Here is a 27,548-nt window from a genome sequence, read left to right as displayed (position 1 = left end):
ATTGAGTTGTATTATCTACTTGTGAAACATTTTAAATCGACTGAATAAATATTATGGATATTAGTACTCTGCATTTGCATGGGTTGGGATATTGTGAAGAATGAAGAAATTTGTTCTGAATTAGTGGCTAAGCCACAATGCATAATAATCTGAATCTAACACTTTGTGGCATTTTAATCTAGCAGCTAAGTTGTGCCTCTGTAAATGTGTCAGACAGACACTCTGTGGTGTGTGTAGGGTTGGATAGGCGTTGGACACCCTTAACGGTGTGTTGGGATGACCGAAGACGATGTGTAGTGAATTGGGGTAGCAATATCTATATCTGAATATGATTTGTTTTGTATTTGATACTGAAATTGCTTCAGCATATGTACTAAGCTGTCCTGGATCTGAACTGGAATTACTTTTATTACTAATCAAATTTTAGAAATGGTAAACTATCCTATAAATGTGTTTTAATTAAACCAACTTTTTTTATGCACTGAGTTCACAACTCACTCTGTTATTGGTTGGATTTCAAGTGGTTCTCATACTTGAACAGGTCGGTGCTGCAGGTGCTCGGTCAAGCTTTTATCTTTCTTTTAAGCATTACTATTAGGAATTTCGGTATTCTATGATGTTATGGTATTTGCGAAGATTATGCGCTTGATTAATTCCTGTGATGGATATTATCTGATGAATGGTTCATTTCGACTGCGTTATAATTGTAGTTTTTCTAGTATTGGTGATGTAATTCTCTAAACTTAGTTTAGACGTCTAGGTCGGGTTTAGTCTTAGTTTAGACGTCTAGGTCGGGTTTAGAGTGTTATATTTAGTTGTGTTAGAGCTAGGTTTATTAGCACTCGAACTGTGCTTGGGCTCATAATGTATGATAAAAGTAGTTAGATGATAATTTAGTATCTGAATTAATTTGGAAACTAAAAATTTAGAAAATGACCGAGCCTTCGACGTTGACCCTGTAAGTATTACTGTTCTGTTATAATGATTGTTTTACCTAAATTGTTATCTGGTTAAATTTTTTGATGTGAACTATTGAAATCATCCTATTAGATTTCTGAACTGATCTGTGCACTATAACATTGTAGCTAGATTGCTAAAATGAGTTCGCGCGTTAGTCGTGGACGGAGAACTCGTAGGCGTTAAGGACGCCGAGAAGGAGCTTGAATAGAGTCATCCTTTATGGGTAATATGCCCAATCTAGAAACTAGCGAGATAGTTGGTACTTCCACTACTAAGACGGAGTCCTACACTCCAATGACTGGGGATGACGCACTGTCCCAGGCCATGATTCGAGCACTGGAGAAGGTTGCCGGGACCCATTCGGGATCGGAAGGCTGAGGATCAGTTACTGAACGACTCCGGTCGAATGGGCTTGAATTGTTTAGGGGCGTCATAGGAGTCGCTCCTATTGTTGCTGAATATTGGCTAGAGGCTATCGATCGTTTTATGACTAATCTTGACTGTACTCCCACTTAGAAATTGAGAGGTGTAGTGTCTTTACTTCGGGACGAAGGCTATCAGTGGTGGCTGATAGTTGAGCAAAATACTCAATCTGAACAAGTTAACTGGGATTATTTTAAGAACGCCTTCCAAAGTAAGTACGTGGGGGTGAGTTATGTTGAAACTTGCCGACACGAGTTTATGAGCTTAGTTTAGGGTGACCGATCGATGTTAGAATATGAAGTCGAGTTTTTGAGACTAAGTAGGTATGCACGAACTTTGGTAACATCTGACTACGACAAGTGCATGAGGTTTGAGGAAGGATTGAGATATGATTTGTGGGCTTTGATAGCTCCTCAGAGAGAATAGGTTTTTGCATTTTGGTTGACAAAGCAAAGATTGTGGAAGAAGTGAAGCGCGAGAGGTATCAGAGTAAGATTAAGAAGGATTCGGATCTATTTGGTTCTAGTCAGCATCCTAAGAAACGGGTGAGATTTGACAGGCCCCCAAAGGCCGAGGAACCAACTGTAGTGACTGAGATTTAGTTGTACAGTGATTGTGAAAAATGCCATCCGGTGAGTGCTAGAGAAAGTTCGCAGCGTGCCTCCGTTGCGGGTCAATGGAACATCAAGTTAGGGATTGCCCTCGTCGACCAGATCAGGTGCCAATTGCAGCACAAACTTCGAATTCAGGTTTTGTTCAACCTCTAAGAGTGATTCAGCAACCACCTAGAGGTAGTGGCACTGGTAAAGGTGGTAATGGGTCTTAGAGAGGACAGATAGCACCGGGTAGAGGTGCAGGTCAGACTGAGGCTCGTCAGTTGACTCTGGTTTATACGGTGATATGCCACGAGGATAGTGATGATGCTGATGTCATCATAGGTACTTTCTTTATTCATTCTGTACCGTACTATGCTCTCATTGGTATTGGCTCTACTCACTCATATATAGCTAGTGTTGTTTCTACAAATCTAAGTTTAACTGCTGAAAATATTGTTAAAGAGTTTTCCGTGATTAGTCTTTTGGGTCAGCCACTGCGGGTTGATAGAGTATACAAACGAGTACCCTTAAAGCTCCAATGCATGTTATTTTTAGCTGATCTGATGGAGTTACCCTTTAATGAGTTTTATTTGATTCTGGGAATAGATTAGCTCGTAGAATATCAGGTCAGTCTAGATTGTGCAACTAAGAGAGTTAATCTAAGAACGAGTGAGAATGATGAAATGGTAATGGTTGGTGAGCATCAAGATTACCTCTCTAATGTAATCTTCACTCTTGTAGAAAACTAGTTAGTCTAAAAGGGGTACGAGTCATACCTTTCCTACGTATCCGATTTTGTTCCCGTAAAGCTTTCTGTAGGAGATATTTGCACCGCGAAGGACTTCCTGGATGTTTTCTGAGGAATTGCCTAGAGTACCCCTGGATAGAGAGGTGAAATTTGGTATTGATCTGTTACCAGGCACTTCTTTAATTTTCATTGCACCCTATCGTATGGCACCGAAGGAACTGATTGAGCTAAAAACACAGCTTCAAGAACTTCTTGATAGAGAGTTCATCTGACTGAATGTGTCTCCGTGGGGGCACCAGTGTTATTTGTTAAGAATAAAGACGGGTCGATGAGGATGTGCATAGATTATCGACAGTTGAACAAATTGACAATTAAGAATAAATACCTATTACCAAGGATTGACGACTTGTTTGACCAGTTTTGAGGAGCATCTATTTTCTCAAAAATTGATCTACGCTCTGGTTACCATCAGCTTAAGGTCAAAGAGGCTGATATGTATAAAACAACATTCAGGACTTGTTATGGTCACTACGAGTTCCTAATAATGCCTTTTGGATTAATGAATGCCCCAGTGGCATTTATGGATTTAATGAATCGAGTGTTCCAACCTTAGGTAAATTTGTAGTGGTATTTATTGATGACATCTTGATTTACTCTAAAATTGAAACCGAGAATGATAATCACCTTCGTATTGTACTTCAGATACGCCGAGAAAAACAGTTGTATGCCAAGTTTAGTAAGTACGAGTTTTGGTTATAGGAAGTCGCTTTTCTGGGTCATGTGGTAACTGTAGAAGGGATCCGAGTCGATCCCAAGAAAATAGAAGGTATAGTTGAGTAGAAGCAACAGAAAAATGTATTTGAGCTTCGTAGTTTCCTAAGTTTAGTCGATTACTATCAAAGGTTCGTCAAGGGATTTTCCTTAATTGCGTCACCTCTGATGAAGATGTTATGTAAGAATGCTCCGTTTGTATGGTCTGAGGCACAATAGTCTAGTTTTGATAAACTCAAGTACGTTCTGACACAAGCTCCTGTTTTAGTTCAATTGAAATCGGGTCGGGAGTTTGTGGTATACGATGATGCATAGCATGTCAGATTAAGATCTGTGCTTATGCAAGACAATAAGGTGGCTGCTTACATGTCGTGACAACTTAAGACACATGAGAGTAACTACCCTACGTATGATATTGAGCTGGCTGCGGTTGTGTTTGCTCTGAAGATTTGGAGACACTATTTGTATGGTAAAAGGTGTATCATTTACATTGATCACAAGAGTCTCAAATATCTTTTAACTCAAAAAGAGTTAAATCATCAACAGCATAGGTGGGTTGAGTTACTTAAAGGTTATGACTGCACGATAGAGTACCATCCAGGTAAGGCTAATGTTATAGCTGATGCCCTTAGCCATAGACCGATGACTGATCTAAGAGCAATGCTAGCTCGTCTGAGTTTGGTTAAGGACGGTGGGCTATTAGCCAAATTACAGGTTAAACCGACTTGGATTGAGTGGATTCGAGCTAAATAGTTGAGTGATGAGTCCTTAGTTCAGCGACTGCAACATGTTAATTCAAATGAAACTTCTGATTTCAGCTTGAATAGCGATGATGTTTTGTGTTTCAGAGGTCGGATTTACGTACCTAATGATAAGGAGTTGAGACATTTGATCCTACAGGAGGCGCATAGTAGTCTTTATGCTATGCATTCTGGTGGGAACAAAATGTATCGGGATCTCTGAGAGCTCTACTGGTGGCTCGAATTAAAACGGGAGGTAGTTACTTTTCTGTCCCACTATTTGACATGTCAAAAGGTTAAGGTTGAGCATCAGTTGCCTTTCAATTTGCTTCAGCCAATCAAGATTCCACAATGGAAGTGAGAATGGGTAACGGTGGATTTTGTTAGCGGGTTGGCTTTAACCCCCACTAAGAAAGATTCAATTTGGGTTATCATTGATTGGTTGACCAAAACTGTCCACTTTATTCTTATCCAAATAGATTACTCCCTACAAAAGTTACCTAAACTGTATACTACTAAAATTGTGAGACTACACGGGATTCTAGTATCAATTATCTCGGATAGAGATCCATGATTCACATCCCAATTCTGGAAGAAACTTCATAAGGCTTTAGGCACCCGACTTAATTTCAGTACTACGTATCATCCCCAGATCGAAGGACATTTTGAGTGAGTTATTCAGATTTTAGAGGATATGCTTCGGGGTTGTGTGATAGACTTTAGGGGTAGTTGGGAGGAGTACTTACCGTTGGCATAGTTTGCATACAATAACAACTCTGTTATGTTAGATGGAATAAAGTGAACGTCGAGTTCTAGGTCCTGAGGTAGTTTCTAAAATTAAGAACACTATCAAAGTGATTTGAGACAGCTTGAAAACCACATTCGATTGGTAGAAGTCGTATGTTGATTTAAAAAGAAAAGACATCGAATTTTCTGTAGCTGATCAGGTATTTTTGAGGGTATCGCCATGGAAAAAGGTTCTTTGATCTAGATGTAAGGGCAAGCTAAACCCGAGATTCATTTGAACTTACCGCATTTTGAAACGTGTCAGACTTGTTACGTATCAATTAGAAAGTTAGAGTGAATTCATGATGTGTTTCATGTTTCGATGTTGAGATGGTATCGATCTAATCTGTCACACATTGTTCCTGCCGACGAGATTGTCTTGTGATCGGATTTAACATTTGAAGAGGAACCTAATCAGATTATAGATCATGATCTTAAGGTATTGAAGAAGAAAAATGTTCCTCTGGTTAAAGTTTTGTGGCGAAATCACGGGACTGAGAAAGCCACTTGGGAACCTGAAGATTCAATTTGGCAACAATATTTCTATCTGTTTAAGTTAGGTAAGTTTCGAGACTGAAATTCCCTTTAAGGGGAGAGACTTGTAACGCCCAAAAATTTTAAGGTTTGACTATTAATTCCATCGTAATTTAATCCGTGAATATGTGGTTTTGTGCTCTGCTTATGTCTTTGTGGTCAGGAGTTCGAGTTGCAGATTTAAGAATTTTGTTATTTTAATTTAAGGTAACTGCTATCCTGGAATGGCACATTTAAGTTTAATTCAGGGTAAGTCTATGTCAAGAACGAGCCTGCTAGTTCACTAATTAAGGATCTATTTGTATTCTGTTTGGTTCAGAGTTCAAATCTAGGAATATGCGAGAGCGAATATATTTGCTAAATGTTGGAAGTTGACTGGAAATTAATAGCATTTTAAAGTATCATTTCTTTTTCGTTCTTTCTTTCTGCGTTCTTTTCATCTCTTTTCCTTTTTTTTTCTCTTCCCAATACTTTTAATTTTCTTTTTCTTCATTTTGATTGTGGTCGTAAGTAGATACGATCTAGTCGAGATTATACACTGTAAATCACATTGATCAAAAGGCTATCGAGTAAGTCTCAGCTAGTCAGTTGTCTACACAGCTTTCCTTTTGTTACTCGTAAGTTACTTTAAGTTAAGTATTATGAGTTTTATGAGAATCATTAATAGCGGGTTGTTGATTTTTCTATTTAGGCAGAAATATTAGAAGTGGTGAACAGTGACACGCCAATTCCAACGATTTCTATTGAATTTTTGGTAGGCATTGAGTTAATTGAAAGTTTCGTGTCGAAACTTTCAACTTGGGTTTTGAGATTGTAATTGGGAATGGTTGTCGATAAAATGACTTAATTGTGTAATTGAATGTTAGTTTTAGACTTTAGAGATCCCCCTTGTTGTTGTCGCTTTAAAATCTCTTCAGGTGCGTGCCGAAAACTTTAATTTTTGCAAGTTTCGTTTGTAAAAATGGTGGCTGTCGACGTTACACGGCTGGACACATAGGCTTATGTCTAGGCCATGTGAGCAACATGGCCATGTGCCAGGCCGTATGGTTGGCCGTGTAACTCACTCCTCATCGATTTAGGGCCACATGGGCAAGGCACACGGGCATGTATCCAGGCCTTGTAATTCACTGTTTAGGCCTTAGAACCACACGAGTAGAGGACATGGGCGTGTGCCTAGGCTGTGTAGCCACACAGGCGTATGTCCAAGCCGTGTGGCATATAAATAGGGCCTGAAACCTATTTTCTGAGATAATGAATGTTGCTCAACACTGATATTGATGTATCCAATGCATGAAAGATTTGAATTTGATTATACGAGAACTCTCTAATACTCTGTGACTGACGTGTGAATATAATTGTATGCGTACTGTGACATTTATTCTGATATTGAGTTGTATTATCTACTTGTGAAACATTTTGAAACGACTGAATATATGTTGTGGATATTGGTACTCTGCATTTGCATGGGTTGGGATATTGTGAAGAAGGAACAAAGCTGTTCTGAATTAGTGGCTAAGCCACAATGCGTATTAATCTGAATTTGGCGCTTTGTCGCATTTCGATCTAGCAAGTAAGTTGCGCTTCTATAAACATGTAACAACCTAATTTTCATTGGTATCAGAGACAGAGATTCGAGATCACTAAATTAGACGAGTGAGTTTGAAAATTTAATAATTCACTATATATTTGTCAAGTGAGATTTTAGAAATATTTTTGAATTAGTGAATTTTGTGAATTAAAAGAATTTATTAGGTAAATTAGGTCGAAAACGAGGTACCGAGACCTCGATTCATAAATTGAGCTGTAAATACTTTTTATAAATATTTATGGAGTGTTAGCGAATTAGTATTAAAGTTTCGTTAGAAAATTTTAATATTTTGATAGTTAATTAATTAAAAAGGACTAAATTAAAAAAAGGTGCAAAACTTGTTATGTAAAGAAATAGTGGCTAAATAGTTCAAATAAGAAATAAGAGGGATTTAAAAGACAATTGGGCCTAAACTACGTAGGCTAGATGGTAGACATATGGAAATCAGTAAGGAAGTAATGTGAACTAAGGGAAAAATTGGAAATTTTGCAAATGAACTAAAAAAAATAATGACTAAATTGAAATGCTAGACAAATCTTCATATTTCTCCAGCCAAAAATAGCCATTGAAGAGTTCTTCTAACCTGGTTTTTCACATTTTTGCTACATGTAAGTATAATTCTTGTTCTTTTCTTGAAATTTTTGTGTTTTTGAGACTTATACAATTAGGTCCGACTATTGAATTCATCAGTTTTTTATTTTATGAGTGATTTTGAAAGTTTACATGAATTAGTGCTGGAATATTATGATGAATAAGGATGGATTTGAGGTTTTAATTTTGTTACATGATGATTTTATTAAGTGATTTCAATAGAAATTGATTTTTAGGACCTAATTGTGAAAAACATAAAAATAAGGCTTTAATGTTGAAATTCTGATTTTCAAAGATTGTGTAGTAGTTTAAAATGATGGAATAAAGTGTTAAGTGAGAATAATAAGTTCAATTGATATATTAATTGATTAGGGACTAAAATGTAAAAATTGTAAAATTTAGGGTAAATGTGTAATTTTGAAATTTGAAGGGTATAAATTGTGAAGTGGAATAGGGCTGAAATATATGTGCTAATGAATGAATAGTTTTATATTATAGATCAAGAGTCCAAAGAAAATCGAGGAAAATAGAAATTATCTGAATAGTTCCTAAGCTATAACAAATTTTACAAACTAGTCCAGGTAAGTTCGTATGGTTAAATTTTTAATGTTATTTATTTAATTGATGATTGGTATTTATGTTTATTGTTGAAAATAAAATTTTTGCTAAACTATGTATATTAAAGTGAAAGTACGAAACAATCGGAACGCAAGATTGAGTACATTCGTTTAGTGCAAGAAAAGAATTAACAACAAATTACTCAAGTAAACTGAGGTTCATCATTTGTTTTGGACTTCCATGTTTACTTTTCGTTTAACTCACATGGGCTTCAGTTAACTCATATGAGTTTCAGTTAACCTTAATAGGTTTCATTTCAATTCTTACGAGTTTCAGTTTAACCCTACTGGGTTTTTGTTCAGCTCTTATGAGCTTTTGTTCAACCCTTATGGGTTTTCGTTAGCACTTAAATGCTTCTGTTCAGCCCTCAAGCTTCCGTTTACGATGTACTCATATCCGTGAGACGTTCATTAGTCTGAAAAGGGTTGATAATTCGGTAAGTGATATTTGATATTAATGGTTGAAGACTCAATGATATTGTTGATTCTGAGATGAAATAAGTGAATTCATCAACTGAAATTGTGGTTGGCAGGAAATGTGAAATGAATGATTTACTTAAATGAATTTTTTTAGTATGTTTGATAAGATTTATGTTTAAAGCCAACGAATATACTAAGCTTCATTAAGCTTACTTTATATGTTCAATATTCTTTGTAAATTTTTAAGAAGTTCGGAGGATCGGATCAACACTTCGGTTCACACTATCCATAACTTCGATAGATTTTGTTATGCATCTTAAGGTTTATATGGCATGTATAGGGTTAAATTGAAAAGAAGTAAACTTGTATTAAGGTTGAGAGTGGCACATATACATATATGTATGTTTATATAAATGTACTTAGTAATAACTTATAGTATTGAATGAATGGTATTATTGTGGTAAGTTTATGCAAATGAGTTGTGTAATGATATACTAGGTCTAAAACTTGATATTAGCTTGTATTGGATACTTGATTGAGTTGTATTAGTATATGAGAGTATTGTATGTAGGTTGACTTTGAAAAGTGTGAGAAAAATGGCCTTTTAATGACTTATTTTCGTCCATACGGGCAAAGACACGGGCGTGTGTCTTAGCTGTGTGTGAGACACAGCCATGCACATGGGTGTGTAGTCTGGCCGTGTGTCTCCTGCATCTTAAATTCGAGAAACAGAATGCTCAGAATTGAGCACACGGGCAGAGACATGGGTGTGTGTCTCAGTCATGTGTGCTAAACGGCCTAGGACACGGGCGTGTGTCTTGGCCGTGTGACTGCACCTTAATGTTTTGCAAGTCAGAGAGTTACACGGGCTTGGAACAGGGTTATGTGACCTATTTCATATACCATATGGCCTAGGATATGGGTGTGTCACTTGGCCGTGTGAGCCACACAGCCTACCCACACGGGTTACCCACACGAGTGTGTGACCCCTATATGTAGGAAAAATTTTAAATTTTCACAAAAAAATTTTTAAGATCCCGATTTAGTTCCAATTCATTTCTAATACTCATATTGAGCCTCAAAGGTCCATTTAAGAGACATTATTAATAATTTTGAAAAATGTATAGTAATTGACATGAATTATCTGTAAATGTTCTAAAAACTCTAATAATGCTCTGTAACTTTGTTCCAGCGACAGATACGAGTTAGGGGTGTTACATTTATTAGTATCAGAGCTTCGATTTAGCCGATTCTCAGAATGAATGTAACCTGTAAAGTGTTTAAAAATACATGCCATATAAATCTATGATAGTGCGATGTGTATGATCTGATCTAATCTTTGTTTTTCTTATAGATTATAAAGATGTCTGATAGATCCGAACATGCTGAACGTGGTGAAGCTAATAGCAGAGTACAAACATTTGAGCATGTGACAAGTAGTAGTGTTCTAATTTCTCCGATGCAAGAACAGAAACTCAGAAATATGTTTTATGGGTTTATTAACAAATGGTTTAATGCGATGATACAAGAAAGAAATCAGGCTCAGCAACCTCTTCCCGCTACTACACCATCTGTAGCACCCCTAGTTGCTCTTCTACCTCCTCCGGTAACTGAATCTAGTAAGCGTTCACTGATAGAAAAAGCTCAGAAAGTTTGGAGCTGAGGAATTTCGAGGTAGATCAGATGATGATCCCATCAAAGTTGAGTATTGGCTCTAGAATATATTTAGAGTTTTTAGAGAAATGGCGTGTTCCCTAGATGATTATTTGAGATGTGTTGTTTCTTTATTAAAAGAAGAAGCTTATAGTTGGTGGGAGACTATAGAGGCTGTGGTACCAGATGAGAAAATCACTTGGGAATTTTTCCAGAGTGAGTTTAAAAAGAAATATGTTGGTAAGAGGTACCTAGATAAAAAGAAAAGAGAATTCCTTGATTTGGAATAAGGAAATCAGTCAGTAGCTGAATATGAGAGGGAGTCTGTATACTTTAGCAAATATGCTCGAGATATTGTATCAAATGAGGAGGAAATGTGTATTCGATTTGAGGAAGGGCTAAATGATGAGATCAAAATAATGATTAGGGGCATAGAGATACAAGAATTTGTTGTTCTGTTAAATCGTGCTCAAAAGATGGAAGAGGTGTACAATAAAAAAATGCAACGGGAAAGAAGAAATAAAGAACCCTATAAGAGAAGCTTCTCCAAGTCATTTACAGCATTTTCTGCTAAAAAGTTTAGAGATGATTTTAGTCGACCCACTTCAATGCCAGAACGAAGAACAAGACAACTTAGCAAGAATTTGGGGTAACTATTAAACCTGTAGCTAGTGTGGGTAGTGTACAAAATGTATCGAGGCCTAAATGCAAATATTGTGGAAAGTATCATCCGGGTAAATGCAGAAGTAAAATGGGAGCTTGTTTTAAATGTGAAGCTACTGATCATTTCATTAAAGACTGTCCTCAACTGCAAAAAGAGGAAGATGAACTAAACGAAAAGAAATTAGCCACTTATCCAAAAAGTAAATGCTTAGTCCAAATCAGTGCCACTAGTGCTACTCATTCGAATGTAAGAGATAAAGCTACTCGGTCAGAAGCTCGGGCACCTGCACGTACATATACTATCCGAGCTAGAGAAGAAGCAACAGCTCCAGATGTAATTGCTGGTACTTTCTATCTTTTTGATGATTCTATATATGCATTAATTGACCCTGTTCTATATATGCATTAATTGACACTGGGTCTACACATTCATATGTTTGCACTACATTAGCATCAAAAAAGAAATTGTCTGTTGAACCTACTAATTATGATGTTCAAGTCACTAATCCAATAATAGGCCAAAATGTGGTAGTTAATCTAGTGTGTCGTGATTGTCCACTGAAAATAAAAGGCTGTGAATTCCCTGATAATTTGATGTTGGTACCCTTTTAAGAATTTGATGTCATTTTGGGAATAGATTGGTTGACGAAGCATGATGCTGTAGTGAATTGTAAAGAAAAACAGATTGATCTAAAATATCAGACAGATGAAATGGTTACTGTTGAATCTGAGAATCTAAAAGAAATGGTCAGGATTATTTCAACTTTATCAGCTCAAAGGTTAATGTAGGAAGGTAATGAGGCATTTTTAGCCTATATTTTTTATACTCGGGGTTTTAAATCGAAGCTAGAACAGTTACCAATGGTTAATGAGTTTATTGATGTGTTTCCTGAGGAATTGTCTGGTTTACCACCAGATCTGAAGTTGAGTTTGTGATTCATGTGATTCTAGGAACAACTCTGATATCCATAACACCATATAGAATGGCACTAGCTAAGTTAAAAGAATTAAAGACACTGTTACAAGAGTTATTAAACAAAGGGTTCATTAGACCGAGTATGTCACCTTGGGGTGCACCTATCTTATTCGTGAAAAAGAAATATAGATCTTTGAGACTGTGCATTGATTACAAACAGTTGAATAAGGTTACAATAAAGAAAAAATATCCTTTGCCTCGTATAGATGATTTATTTGATCAGTTGAAAGGTGCTGCAGTGTTTTCGAAGATAGACCTCAGATCCGAATATTATCAATTGAAAGTTAAAGAATGTGATGTGCCAAAAACTGCTTTCAGAACTCGGTATGGTTATTATGAGTTTTTGGTAATGCCTTTTGGTTTGACCAATGTTTTTGCTGCTTTTATGGATTTAATGAATTAGATTTTTCAGCCATATTTGGATAGATTTGTAGTTGTATTCATTGACGATATACTAATCTATTCCAAAACAGAAACCGAACATGCGTAACATTTGAGAATTGTGTTACAGACTTTGAGAGAAAATCAGTTATATGCAAAGTTCAGCAAATGCGAATTTTGGCTCCATGAGGTTGGATTTTTTGGTCATATTGTGTCAGCTGAAGGGATTCGTGTGGATCTGAGCAAAGTATCTGCAATGGTGAATTGGAAAATTCCAAAGAATATAACAGAAGTGTGAAGTTTTCTGGGATTAGTAGGATACTATCGTCGTTTTTTTAAGAATTTCTCGATGTTCACTTCACCGATGACCTAATTACTACAGAAGAATGTTGAATTTTTATGGTTTGATAAATGTCAGTAGAGCTTTGATCAGTTGAAGAAGATGCTGACTGAGGCTCTAGTTTTGACTCAGCTAGAATCTGGAATTCCATAAGTTGTATACAGTGATGCATCTTTCAATGGTTTGAGTTGTGTATTGATACAATCAAGAAAAGTCGTAGCCTATGCTTTTCGGTAGTTAAAACCGCATGAGAGAAATTATCCTATACATGATCTTGAATTGGCTGCAATTTTTTTTTCTTTGAAAATTTGGAGACACTATTTATACGGTGAAAAATGTTATGTGTATACAGATCACAAGGGTTTGAAGTATTTGATGACTCAGAAAGAGCTGAATTTGAGATAGAGACGGTGGTTAGAGTTGTTAAAAGATTATGATTTGGTTATTGACTATCACCCGGGAAAGGCTAATGTGGTTCCAGATGCACTTAGTCAAAAATTGTCGTTGTTTGCATTTCGGGCGATGAACGCTCATCTATTTCTTAATGAAGACAGTTCTGTATTAGCAGAATTGAGAGCAAAACATGTGTTTCTTTAGCGAATTCGGGTGTTGCAAGATGATGACTCGAAATTAATGTTGAAAAGACAAATGGTTCGAGAGAATTTGAATTCGAAGTATACCATTGATGATAACATTATGTTATATTATCGCAACAGAATTTATGTTTCGAATAATTTGAGTTTGAAAAACGATATTCTTTCTGAAGCTCACAGTAGCATGTATTCTATTCATCCGGGTAGTACGAAAATGTATTATGATTTGAAAAAGATGTATTGGTGGCCTGGTATGAAACGGGAAATTTGTGAGTTTGTTGCAAAATGTTTGATTTGTCAACAAGTCAAAGCAGAACATCAGGTACCAGCAGGTTTTTTGCAACCTGTCATGATTCCTGAGTGGAAATGGGGGCATGTCACTATGGATTTTGTGTCTGGATTGCCTATGACTCTGAGAAAGAAAGATTCGATCTGGGTCGTTGTGGATAGATTGACTAAGTCAGCACATTTTGTCCCAGTCAGAGCAGACTTTTCACTTGAGAAGTTAGTAAAATTGTATGTGTCTGAGATTGTAAGATTACACGAGGTTCTAACATCTATTATTTCAGATCAAGATCCGAGGTTTACATCAAGATTTTAGAGTAAATTACAGGAAGCCCTAGGCATTAAGTTAAATTTCAGCACACCATTTCATCCTCTGACTTATGTGCAATCAGAGCGAGTGATTCAAATTTTAGAGGACATGTTGAGATGTTGTATACTTGAGTTTAGAGATAGCTAGGAAAGGTATTTATCATTGGCTGAATTTTCTTACAAAAATAGTTATCAGTCCAGCATAAAAATGGCACCATTTGAAGCTCTTTATAGAAGAAAATGTAAGACTCCATTGTATTGGTCTGAATTGAGTGAATCCAAGTTAGTTGGAGTCGACTTGATCTGAGAAACTGAAGAAAAAGTTTGAATCATCCCAGATAGTTTGAAAGCAGTTTTTGACAGTTACAAATCATATGCAGATTTGAAAAGAAGGGATATAAAATTTGCGGTTGGCAATCAAGTGTTCTTAAAAATTTCACCATGGAAGAAAGTATAACAGTTTGGCAGAAAAGGGAAATTGAATCCAAGATTTATTGGACTGTATGAGGTTATTGAAAAAATTGGCCCTATAGCTGATCGGTTAGCTCTGCCTCCAAAACTTAAAAAGATTCATAATGTGTTCCATGTATCCATGTTGAGAAGATACAGATCAGATCCTTCACACGTGATTCTTTGTACTGAAATTGAGCTTCAACCAGTTATGACTTATTCAGAAGAACTAGTGAAAATTTTAGCTCAAGAAGTTAAAGAACTATGAAATAAAAGAGTACCGTTTGTTAAAGTATTGTGGCATCGTCATGGTTCAGAGGAGACAACCTGGAAAACTGAAGAATCAATGAGATCACAATATCTGAATTTATTTTCGAGGATGAAATTTCCTAAAGAGGGAGAGTTGTAACAGCCTAATTTTCAGTAGTGTCGGAGACAGTGATTCGAGATCACTAAATCTGACGAGTGAGTTTGAAAATTTAATAATTTACTATTTATTAGTCAAATGAGATTTTAGAAATATTTTTGAATTAGTGAATTTTGTGAATTAAAATAATTTATTAGGTACATTGGGTCGAAAATGAGGTACCGAGACCTCGATTTCATAAACCAAGTCGTAAATATTTTTCTAAATATTTACGGAGTGTTAGTGAATTAGTATTAAAGTTTTGTTAGAAAATTTTAATCTTTTGATAGTTAATTAATTAAAAAGGACTAAATTGAATAAGGTGCAAAACTTGTTAATTAAAGAAATAGTGACTAAATAGGTCAAATAAGAAATCAAAGGGATTTAAAGGACAATTGGGCCTAAATTACATAGGCTGGACGGTAGAGATATGGAAATTAGTAAGGAAGTAATGTGAACTAAGGGAAAAATTGGAAATTTTGCAAAGGAACTAAATAAAATAATGACTAAATTGAAATTCTAGACAAATCTTCATATTTCTCTAGCCAAAAATAGCCATTGAAGAGTTCTTCTAACCTGGTTTTTCACATTTTTGCTACATGCAAGTCTAATTCTTGTTCTTTTCTTGAAATTTTTGTGTTTTTGAGACTTATACAATTAGGTCCGACTATTGAATTCATCAGTTTTTTATTTTATGAGTGATTTTGAAAGTTTCCATGAATTAGTGCTGGAATATTATGATGAATAAGGTTGGATTTGAGGTTTTAATTTTGTTACATGATGATTTTATTAAGTGATTTCAATAGAAATTGATTTTTAGGACCTAATTGTGAAAAACCTAAGAATAAGGCTTTAATGTTGAAATTCTGATTTTCAAAGATTGTGTAGTAGTTTAAAATGATGGAATAAAGTGTTAAGTGAGAATAATAAGTTCAATTGATATATTAATTGATTAGGGACTAAAATGTAAAAATTGTAAAATTTAGGGTAAATGTGTAATTTTAAAATTTGAAGGGTAGAAATTGTGAAGTGGAATAGGGCTGAAATATATGTGCTAATGAATGAATAGTTTTATATTATAGATCAAGAGTCCAAAGAAAATCGAGGAAAATAGAAATTATCTGAATAGTTCCTAAGCTATAACAAATTTTACAAACTAGTCTAGGTAAGTTCGTATGGTTAAATTTTTAATGTTATTTATTTAATTGATGATTGGTATTTATGTTTATTGTTGAAAAATTTTTGCTAAACTATGTATATTAAAGTGAAAGTACGAAACAATCGGAACGCAAGATTGAGTACATTCGTTTAGTGCAAGAAAAGAATTAACAACAAATTACTCAAGTAAACTGAGGTTCAGCATTTGTTTTGGACTTCCATGTTTACTTTTCGTTTAACTCACATGGGCTTCAGTTAACTCATATGAGTTTCAGTTAACCTTAATAGGTTTCATTTCAATTCTTACGAGTTTCAGTTTAACCCTACTGGGTTTTTGTTCGGCTCTTATGAGCTTTTGTTCAACCCTTATAGGTTTTCGTTAGCACTTAAATGCTTCTGTTCAGCCCTCAAGCTTCCATTTACGATGTGCTCATATCCTTGAGACGTTCATTAGTTTGACAAAGGTTGATAATTCGGTAAGTGATATTTGATATTAATGGTTGAAGACTCAATTATATTGTTGATTCTGAGATGAAATAAGTGAATTCATCAACTGAAATTATGGTTGGCAGGAAATGTGAAATGAATGATTTACTTAAATGAATTGTTTTAGTATGTTCGGTAAGATTTCTGTATTGAGCTTACTTTAGTTGTTCAATGTTCTTTGTAGATTTTCAAGAAGTTCGGAGGGTCAGATCAACACTTCGGTTCACACTATCCAAATAACTCCGGTAGATTTTGTTATGCATCTTAAGGTTTGTATGGCATGTATAGGGTTAAATTGAAAAGAAGTAAACTTGTATTAAGGTTGAGAGTGGCACATATACATATATGTTTTTTTGTATACATGTACTTAGTAATAACTTATAGTATTGAATGAATGGAGTTAATGTGGTAAGTTTATGCAAATGAGTTGTGTGATGATATATTAGGTCTAAAACTTGATATTGGCTTGTATTGGTTACTTGATTGAGTTGTATTAGTATATGAGAGTATTGTATGCAGGTTGATTGTGAAAAGGGTGAGAAAAGTGGCCTTTTAATGACATATTTTCGTCCATACGGGCAAAGACACGGGCCTCTATCTCAGTCGTGTGTGAGACACGGCCATGCACATGGGTGTGCAGTCTAGCCGTGTGTCCCCTGCATCTTAAATTCGAGAAACAGAATGCTCAGAATTGAGCACACGGGCAGAGACATGGGCGTGTGTCTCAGCCGTGTGTGCTAAACGGTCTAAGACACGGGTGTATGTCTTGACCATGTGGAAACTGCACCTTAATAATTTGCAAGTCAGAGAGTTACATGAGCTTGGAACACGACCGTGTGACCTGTTTTATATATCATACGACCTAGGACATTGGTGTGTCACTTGGCTGTGTGAGCCACACGGTCTACCCACACAGGCATGTGATCCTTGTATGTGGGAAAAATTTTGAAATTTCACAAATTTTTTCTAAGATCCCTTTTTATCCCGACTCGATTCTTATACTCGTATTGGGCCTCAAGGGTCCATTTAAGGGACATTATGAATAATCTCAGAAAATGTATAGTATTTGACATGAATCATATGTAAATGTTTCTAAAACTCCAGTAATGCTCCGTAACCTTGTTCCAGCGACAGATACGGGTTACAGGTGTTACAAAACGTGTCAGATAGACACTATGTGGTATGTAGGGTTGGATGGGCATTGAACGCCCTTAACGGTATGTTGGGATGACCGGAGACGGTGTGTAGCGGATGTGGGTAGGAATATCTGCATTTGAATCTGATCTGTTCTGTATTTGATTCTAAAATTGCTTCAGCATATGCACTAATCTATCATGGATCTGAACTAGAATTACTTCTGTTACTAATCGAATATTGGAAATGGCCAACTATCCTTTTTTTAATTAAACCACCTTTTTTATGCTTTGAGTTCACAACTCACTCAGTTATTGGTTGGATTTCAAGTGGTTCTCAAACTTAAACGAGTTGGCACTACGGGTGCTCGGTCAAGCTTTTAACTTTCTTTTAAATATTACTATTAGGAATTTTGATATTCTATAATGTTATGGTATTTGTGAAGATTATAAGCTTAGTTAATTGCTGTGATGGATATCATGTGATGAATGGTTCATTTCGACTGCATTATGATTGCAGTATTTCTAGTATTGGTGATGTAACTCTCCGAACTTGATCTGGATGTCTTGGCCTAGTTTAGGGTATTGTAAAAGTTTTTATTAAAGAATAGTGATAAAAGCTTAGAAAACTTAAGTGAAATAGGTATATTTTTTGATAGAAAATGATTAAAATATGAATTCCAGCTTGTTAGAAGTGTGAAAAAGAAATAAAAATGGATGAAAAGTCTTTTTGGTACATTCGGCCATGGTGAAGGGGAAGTAGAGAACCTTGGCCACTTTGTGTAATATTGGTTCTAAATTATAGCTTGTAAAACAATGAGTATTCTGGTGAAGATGGAATTGAAAACGGATAATCGAGTCGAAAGATATTCGAATTTCGAACTAGGAATATTAAGTTGTCAACTTGATGAACTATGCATATTTAAGTTTGTTATTATTAGTCTTACTATTAGAATGGGTAAATGACATTGTTTCGTATTGAATTGCTTCTATTGTAGCTAAAAACAAAACGAGCATCTTGAAGGAGAAAGACAAAGAAAAAGAGACTTAGGTTTGTGCTAATATCTTATTTTCATTACATAATGCTTTAGAATAATTATTTAACTATGACTAGTTATATTAATTTTATTTTTATGAGGTTTGGATGATTTTGAATGATCTAATTAATATTTATAAATTTATGTTTCGAGATGAAAACTATGCTTTCAAATGATTGAATTTGCAAATTATTGGTTATGATTTGAATTTGAACATGATGATTTCAAATGGTTGAACAAACAAATGTTTAATATGTTTTAAATTGAAAGCCTAATTTTACATTAGGCAATATGTGATTTGAACATGAAACAAAATTGAAATGAGAATGATATGAAAGTGGATTTGAAATGAATCATGAAATTCGGTTTTGACCTTAGTACACTAAATTAGACTAAATCAGATATAATTGGCATGCCATAGAGTCTTTACATAAGAGGATTTAGAACTCCCCAATTCCCAAAGGGTCGAGGGGTGAAAGGAAGTATTGGTTAGTTTTATTATTATTAGCCCCAATTCCCAAAGGGTCTGGGCTACTCTGATAGTCATCATTGTCGAACAACTCGGGGTGGCGGATTCGCATTTTTGATTGTCAGTCTAAACCTTAGTACGGGGACTAAACTGAAGGAAAAGCGAAAACAAAAATTGAATTTATTAGAAATTCCATATTGTGTGAATTAAATTAATTACTCTATTTTGAATTTATTTAAAAGGCTTATCTTTCATTTGGTTTGACAATATCGTAATATGAAAATTTCTCATTATTAGAACTTTCTTTTGTTGTGATGTTACTAAAATTATTTAAAATTAAGTTTTAATTTTTTATCAAATAATTAATGTTCAATACTTTATGTAACTAATTATGTGACATTAAGCATAATCGAGTATAAAAAATGTTCAACATACGATTTGTTTATTTTTCGTGCATAGATAGTTAGATTTGATAAGACATTCCAACAGCATCCAAAAAATCAAAAATTAGCTTAAACAATATTGATGAAAAGTTTACTTTATAGTTTATATAAATGACATGTACTTAGATTTGTATATATATAATATTATGTAGTAAACCAAATTTAAATATTTTGTCATGTTTTTTTAACTAGTATTTTACAACTAATGTTTTGATGATATAGTAAAGTGTGCAAAATTTAGTTTAACGGTATGATAGGGGAAATCCAAGTGATGGGAATTGATTTGGGAGAAGATTTGAATGTTGGACAAATTGTGAAATCAAATTTTTGTAGGGCGTTTTATGTAAAATAGACAAAATGCTACTGAAATTTTTACAAAATAATTTTACTACTACGCTTCTATTTCAATAAGGTAAGTTGCTTCGACAACTGAATGTGACATTTTATAATCGGATCCAACAACTAGGTCGATATAAGGTGTCACACACTTTTATTGTCCTTATTCTTAAAGTTGTTAATCCTAGGAACATGTTTCAACTTTGACCTATTAGTTTATGCTCGGTGGTGTATAAAATAATTTCTAAAGTTATTGTTTATAGACTTCAAGGTGTGTTAGATTACTGTATTGATGAGGCTTAGAGTGCTTTTGTAACGCCCCCACGCCCGAAACCGTCGCCGGAGTCGAGCTTGAGGGGTTACCGAACATAATTTATCAAATTAAGAACTTCAAATCATTTGTTTCTACATTCACAGCTTTCTAACTACCCGCGTCACAGTTACAAGAAAAATCATATCTCGAGTTACGAAACTCGAAATCAAGATCCGTAAATTTTTCCTAAATCTAGACTCATATATATATTTACTAATTGTTTTCTAGAATTTTTGGTGGGGCCAATTAGTACAGTTTATTAGTTAAAATCTCCCCTGTTTCAGGGTTTGACTGCTTTGACATCTGTGTATTACGAATCAGATATCTCTCTATAAAGAATTTCAATGACTACTAGGTTTGTTTTTCTTAAAACTATACTCAATAAGGAATCTGTACATATAAAGAACAACTTCTAATTATTTTTTTAAAATTTATTATGAATTGTTAAATTCAGAACAGAGGATCCAGAAATCACTCTGGCCCTGTTTCACAAAAGTTTAGATATCTCATAAAATATAATTTATATGCCTGTTTTGTTCAATCCACATGAAAATAGACTCATTAAGCTTCAATTTCATAACTTACTCATTATTTATTTCCATTTATAATATTTTTAGTGATTTTTCAAATTCATGTCATTGCTGCAGCAATATTCTGTTTTAAGGCAAGTTTCATCTTTCCATGAATTTTTATGAACTAGATAACCTATTAAACTTCCATAATATCAAACATGATCTAAATTAGCCATCACCATGACTTATCAATATCAAACATTTTCTCAACCAAACATGGCCATATCATAAAATTATTTACACAAAATAAGTATATTGCTATACATGCCATACTTAAGTTTTACAAGCCATTTACCCGGATGAAAGTCCTTTGGATAGTGTGATCGAACCTTCGACCGTCCCGATTCCCGAGCTGGCTTGTTCAAAACTACAGATAAATAAATAGGAGGAGTAAGCATAAATGCTTAGTAAGTTCATATGTAAATAACAAGTAACATAACAATACAAATATACCAAACAACTTTAGCATGGTATCACCAAAACATATATCACATTTCTAAACATCATTCATCATCTTACCACCTTATCGTTGTTGTATCTAATTTCAACCCGAGGGTTAAGAACATACCTGTCCAAAGTGTCCATTTCACAGCACTTACCAAAACGTCACTTGCATCTTAAGTGTTCTTCCATTTCACTAGAAATTTCACCCGTTGAACAAATCGGAATACAACTCGGATACACGGATAATTTGCACATAAGTGCCTCATATGTAATCAAGAAATCATGTAACCCACCCCTAAGTGAACTCGGACTCAACTCAACGAGCTCGGGCGTTCGCATCCATAAGTGAACTCGGACTCAACTCAACGAGTTCGGATGCCTAGTTACATTTCACGAACTCGGACTCAACTCAATGAGTTCGGACATTTGCATCCATAAGTGAACTCGGACTCAACTCAACGAGTTCGGATGCTCAACCATCCTAGTGACATGTCACTTGTATCCTAATCCATTCCTAAGGTTCAAATGGGCTTTTTTTCCTTGATCTCACATCTTTGCTCGGACTCAACTCAACGAGTTCGAATGCTCAACCATCCTAGTGACATGTCACTTGTATCCTAATCTATTCCTAAGGTTCAAATGGGCTTTTTTTCCTTGATCTCACATCTTTGCCGTCTTCCACGGAATATCGGAACCGATACTCAGTGATAGTTCATACTCATCCAGTAATTCACATAATTACATATTATTCAACAATAACCACAAAACATAATATTTCATGATAATAATCAGCATCATATCATATAAACAACATTAAATTGCTTAAAATGACAATTATGTTACTACATTTACACATGAACTTACCTTGGTACCAAAATATAAAGATTTTGCAATTTAGTCCACAATCTTTTCTTTTCCTCGATCGCGACTTGAATCTCGTTTCTCTTGATCTATAATGCCAAATTAATCTTATTTAATACATACATTCATCAAAACAGCATTTAATACTAACTTTGGAAAAATTACACTTTTGCCCCTAGGCTCGGGAATTAAACTTTATTCCTTATTCTTATGTTTTATAACATGCTGATCACTTTTCCCTTCTATGGCAACATCAAATTCTCTCTCTAACATATACTTGTGACTATTAGGTATTTTTGCCGATTAAGCCATTTTACTCGTTTTCACTCAAAATCGAGTAGCACAAGTTGTCTAACATAATTTAAAACCTCATATTCTATCATAAAACATCAAAATACACAAATTTCACCTATGGGTATTTTTCCAAATATAAACCCTAGGTTGAATTATTGCTAACATAAGCTTAATTGAGCTACCGGGATTCCAAAAACGTAAAGAACATTAAAAACGGGGCTTGGAATCACTTACTATGGAGCTTGGAAGCTTGAAACAAACCCTAGCTATGAAGAACCCTTGAAATTTCGGCCTAATGAAGAAGATGGACAAAAATTGGCTTTTAATTTTATTTTTAATTCATTTTAATAACTAAATGACCAAAATACCCTTACTACTAAACTTTCCAAAAATTCCTTCCATGTCCTAATTTTGTCCATGAACTTAAAATTGGTCAAATTGCTATTTAAGACCTCCTCATTAATATTCCAAAATAATTTCATACTAAAAACTTCTAGAATGCAAGTTTTGCAGCTTATTCGATTTAGTCCCTACTTTCAATTTAAGCACTTTAGGCATAGAATTTCATCACGAAATTTTCACACAATCATGCAATCATATCATAATCATCAAAATAATTATAAAATAATTATTTCTATCTCGGATTTGTGGTCACGAAACCACTATTCCTATTAAGCCCTAATTCAGGATATTACAGCTTTTATCTCGGGTAGGCTTATATCTAATAATATTCTTATTGCTTATGAAGTTTTGCACTCTTTTAAGAAAAAGTGAACAAGGGGTAAGAGAGCTTTTGCTTAGAAATCATATACGAATAAGGCATATGATAGAATCGAGTGGTCCTTTTTGGAGGCTATGTTATGCATGGGTTTTTTAGGCTAATGGATTGGTTTGATTATGCATTGCATCTTCTTTATTACATATTCTATGCTTGTGAATAGGGTGGTGATGGCAGTGTTTCATTCGTCTAAGCGACTTTGGCAAGGTGACCTTCTTAGCCTTTATTTATTTTTTATTTGCAATGAGGGCTTTTCTACTTTTTTTCAATTTGAAAGAGAGTCAGGGATTCTTGGTAAGACGTGGGTTAGTAAGGGGTCCCAGTCTTACTCATTTATTATTTATCAATGATAGCATCGTGTTTGGCGAGGCTATCAATAATGGAGCAAATGTTATTAAATAAATTGTCAAGGAGTATGAAAGTTGTTTTTTTCAACATTTTAATTTGAACAAACCATTGATTTATTTTAGTTTGAATGTACAACCTCACATTTATGATCGTATTCCCAACTTGTAACACCCAAACTTGGTGGGTTTGACTTGGACGGACAGGTCAAGGAAAAACAGATTTGGCGTGGTCCTACTTGCCTAATTGGCGCTCTGATACAATAGTAAGGCATAAAAAGGCCATGGTGGGACTCAAGGGTTAAGGTTGTTTCGTGCGTAACGTATGAATGTATGGAAGGGATTGACAATCATGATAAGGGATTTTTGGCTCTTAAGAACGCCACCCATATGGGTCACGTCAGCTTATCTGGGTGAAGTATAAATTACGCGCTAACCAGAATGTTATGTCTGAAAAGGTGAGTCCAATCATAAGTATAAAATGATATTGGCTTTTGGTATACGTTTCCTAAAATTGTATGTCACTAGCTAAAGAGGCCTTAGCATGTGTGACATATGTTGATGGTATACGTTTCCTAAAATTGTATGTCACTAGCTAAAGAGGCCTTAGCATGTGTGACATATGTTGAAGCCCTATGGTAAGAACCAAGATTTTTACTTAAGAAACTTTTGCATGAATGAGAGGTGTTTTTCCTATTCTATTTAAAGATATCCTTTTCATCTTCATATAGAGGCTGATGAGGGGATTCTCTTATCATGTTAAGGTTAATAATTTAGCTTATATGTAGGGTCATCTCTCACCAGGGTAAGTATACGGATCCTTCATGTGAAATCTAGAAAAGAGTAAGTCTATTGCATACATGAAGATAATTCTCTGCATGGTGTCATCTGGGTTTGAGATGAAGGAAAAAGTAGTTGAACAATTTGTTAATAGTAATATTCTCTTTTATAAGTAGTGTTCGCTGCAATATCTGGGGAACATCTTAAACCTGAAGCATGAAGGTTTCAAGTGAAAGTCTCATGAAACTCTAAATAAACTTTTGCATGTATCACACGTATGTTTGCATATTTGTATGTTAATTTATTTTATAGGGATTGTTATGAATTATGAGAAAGATGAATGATTGATGATGGTGCATGCTATATTGTATGGTACTACACCTCTGTTATATAAAGAAATGAATACGATGAAAGCATGAAGAAAGATATCTAATGTGAGTTACTTCTGACATGGAAAGATAAACATGCATGAATATGCCTAAAGCTCGATTGTCTTCGCATAAGAAGTCGAAATTGCATGTTTGAAATATGAATGGATAAATATGTGAGTATGTTGCAATGAGTCAGTCAAGCATGAGTTTTTCTAGCTACGTAATTTATCAATTAGATCTCGATTCTAACCTTCTTTTTTCAGCCTTTATCCACACCTTTAACCTAAGCCCTATTACAACCCCTTAAAGACCTTTTGATTTGTGTATCATCTAGTTTTATAGTAGTGGACATTTGATTTTCATGCAAGCCTATGTAAAACTTTTCATGTTTGACTTTTGAGTGTTTAATTTTTGAACCTTAAACACTTTGAGTGAATCTTTAGTGAGGATTTCAAATCTTGTTGGTTTTGAATTAAAGGTATTTATTTAGATAAGGGGAAATACCTATGTTTTCATGCTTTAAAAATATGAGACTTGGATTGTTTGAATCTTTAGAATTATCAATATGCAAATGTTTGTGAATTATGATAAAACATTATTGATGAGAATTATGAATTGAGAAATTTTAATTGTAATTGTGAGTTGAGGATTTTGTTTGAGGACAAGCAAAAGCTTAAGTGTGGGGATATTTTATAAACCATAAAAGTAACATGTTTTGGTTCCATGCTTGGCATGTTTTGTGTAACACCCCAAACCCGGCCCAGACGTTATGGCCGAATCTGACGTGCCACATTGGAGTTGAAACCCACGTTCCGTTTTAGTGTTTTAAAACCATACATTTTATTGAGTTAACAAAGTGTATGGAAGCTGGGCACCAGGTAGGTATCCGAGACAGAGGAGGTGAGCCATGAAGGCTGCTTAAGTACCAAGCTCTTTAATTGGATCCAATCCTAGACATGCCCACAACCATAGCCACACTTTGTTATATCGAGTTTAAATTTGTTTAAGTGGACGTCTTTGATAAATTGATTAATCGTGGTGTTGAGATATTTTGAAAACAAGTATCATTTTGAAAACACGTCCTAAGTCTAGCCCATTTGAATAATTATTAACCAATTTTTAAAGTTATTAAAATTAAAATAATTCTGAAAAGAAATAAAAGGAAAGTTAAAATTGGCCTTATTACAACCCAAAAATAAATAATAATTAAAGGAAATTAAATGAAAACCAACACTTATTTAAAAGTCCAAAGACAATCACCGTGGCCACTCTGAATCCCCTCCGGCCCAAGTCCCCACATCAAGGCTCACTGCAAGGTTAAGGAAAGGGGTGAGTTTGGAAACTCGTGTGCAACAAGCCCCTTCGAGCCCAAAACAATAACGGCCTGTTGGGTCTAAGCCCAAATCAATCTCAATCATGCCTTTGGTCAGTAGCCCTTTTCATATTTCATATTTCATAATCTTTGGTGAAGCCTTTTCATATTTCATATTACTGGGCCGAAGCCTTTTCAGATTTCATATTACTAGGCCGAAGCCTTTACTGTAAATGGTATGGCCCTTAGGCCCATTTCAATGTCACATATAATTTCAATGAAAGAATGCAACCCATTTGGGGAGACTACTCAACCCACCATCCGCTACTCTCCACCCGTACCAACCAACACACCATGTGGGGATTAACTCGACCCACCCCGCCAAACTCTCCTTTGGCAACAGATAGTGCTTTATCATATCTTGGAGGCCTAGCCTCTTTTAATAATCGGGCAAAAGCCCTTTCAATAATCGGGGCATAAGCCCTTTTATAATCAGGGCATAAGCCCTTTTGATAAGCAGGGCATAAGCCCTTTTGATAATCGGGGCATAAGCCCTTTTGATAAGCGGGGCATAAGCCCTTTTTCACTTCCTCCATCCATATAAAACCCAACCCAATGCATTTATGATTACCTCATGTGCATATCATACATATCATGTGCATAGCATACATTTCATGTGCATATCATACATACCATATTTATCAAAATCCCATGTATTAAAATCATACATAAACCCTAGGGGTATAATGGTCATTTTACCTAGGGGCAAAACGGTCATTTTCATATTATAAGGGTAATCTCGTAATTTTACCAAAATTAGGGTTTCCATGTTCATTAACGATTACTAACAATCCATGGGTGCAACAGTGATTCGGCCCATTTTAGTGAAATCGAGTTATTGGGCCTAAAACCCTAATGGGCCCTACTTAGCCAATTTCGTCGTCTAGGCCCACTTAGCCTATATTCCATAACGGTTTTAACGGTCTTATCATGCAATTTAATGATTTCGTTTTCTACCAATTTTACCCAAATGGGCTGAAAGCCCAATGGGCCCCACTTGACCCTCGAGGTAACTTACCAAGAATGCCAAAATCACATTCTTACCGTTTCCATCGTTCTCGATCACCGTCTCATCGATTCTAACTAACTAGTGAGTGTTCGCTTGCTCACAAGTCCTCGAAATGCCAGAATTTCGGCATTTTGGCTTTTCGGTATTTTATCGCTTTAAGTTATGAAAGGGTTCGTTACACACCTGATTTGCGATATTCCTTGACGAGATCTCCTATGCGATTTCTCCACTTATAGATTAGACCATGTTAATATTAAACCAAATCGAAAACTACCTATTATCATCACTTACACATTCGGCCACCATCCACAATGGCCCTTGGGTTCATACCTTTGCCGAAGTTGATGAATAAATTTAGTCACTCCGATGATCCAAGCTTTTCACACACTCCTCGATCGGTAGCCTTCAATCCTCACTAGCACCAACAAACCAAATAACACCAAAAACCTTTTAGCCTTAGTCGATGAGAGGGTTTTCACTTTTCTTAAACCACAAGATACAAATAGAAAGAAGGTTCG

Source organism: Gossypium arboreum, chromosome 11 (assembly GCF_025698485.1).
Source record: "Gossypium arboreum isolate Shixiya-1 chromosome 11, ASM2569848v2, whole genome shotgun sequence".
Taxonomy (NCBI): domain Eukaryota; kingdom Viridiplantae; phylum Streptophyta; class Magnoliopsida; order Malvales; family Malvaceae; genus Gossypium; species Gossypium arboreum.
The sequence above is the reverse complement of the archived record's forward strand: the minus strand, read 5'-3'. Positions refer to the sequence as shown.